Consider the following 1318-nt stretch of genomic DNA (forward strand, 5'->3'; position numbering starts at 1 on the left):
AAAGGGCAACTGGGGAAGACTTTTACCAGTTGTGAATACCCACATATGACATCTACAAGGGCCATCTTACTGTATTTCTATCCACATTTTTCAGCCCATCTTACTTTAAAAACATTTTATTTTTTATTAAAAATATTTATTTAGGCTGGCCTGGGTCTTAGTTGCAGCACATGGGATCTTTAGCTGCGCCATGCCGGATTTATTTCCCTGACCAGGGATCGAACTTGGGCTCCCTACATTGGGAGCCCAGTGACTCAGCCACTGGACCATCAGGGAGTTCCCTTACTTTCCCAATTCATTTCACTTGCAGACATCAACACACTTCCCTCCTCAGCACACAGGTCATGTATTTCCAGTTTCTTCCTTTTGACGGGAAGAAAAAGGCACCTGTTTACACCTGAAAGTTCAGCTGCCAAAAGGACATCAAGGTGGCATAATCAAACGGGCTACTGGATGCAAGCGCCTGAAGCTCAGATTCAGAACACAGATGTGTCTGAGCTCTTGGACTGGGTGAAGTCACCGAGCGGTGCAGAGCAAAGAGATTCCGGCAGAGCTGTCTCTGGGAGCGCCGAACCCTGGGGCGGTCAGCAGTCTGCCCGGCCCGGATCGTGAAATGCGGGTCTGCTCCGCGCCACCACGGGGCCCTAGGTGACCATCAGAGGTGACCCGCAGAGTCACCAGGTGATGGGAAGGCGGGGTGCTAGGTCACCATGGGAGGTGACCCGCGGACTCACTAGGTGGGGGGAGGTTCTAGGTCGCCATGGGAGGTGACCCGCAGACTCACTAGGTGGGGGGGAGGGTTTGCTAGATCGCCATGGGAGGTGACCCGAGGTGTCACTAGGGGAGGGAGGGCGGCCCTAGGTCACCATCGGGGGTGCCCCGCGGAGTCACCGGGTGGCGGGGGGGTTGTCCCTAGGTCACCATCGGAGGTGACCCACGGAGTCAGTAGGTGGGGGGAGGTTCTAGGTCGCCATGGGAGGTGACCCGCAGACTCACTAGGTGGGGGGGGGTTTGCTAGGTCGCCATGGGAGGTGACCCGCGGACTCACTAGGTGGGGGGAGGTTCTAGGTCGCCATGGGAGGTGACCCGAGGTGTCACTAGGGGAGGGAGGGCGGCCCTAGGTCACCATCGGGGGTGCCCCGCGCAGTCACCGGGGGGCGGGGGCGGGGTGCAGGGCTGGGCACCCCCGGCGGCGCGGGAAGCCCGGAGGCGCGGTGGCCGCGGGCGCCGGCGGCGGGCGGGGCGGGCGGGAGGGCGGAGTCGCCGCAGCGGCCGGCCGCGGGCGGGGGAGGGTGTGTGCGCGGGTCACATGGTCGCT

This window comes from Moschus berezovskii, chromosome 26 (assembly GCF_049115385.1).
Source record: "Moschus berezovskii isolate FMDL1 chromosome 26, NW_MosBer_1.0, whole genome shotgun sequence".
NCBI lineage: Eukaryota > Metazoa > Chordata > Mammalia > Artiodactyla > Moschidae > Moschus > Moschus berezovskii.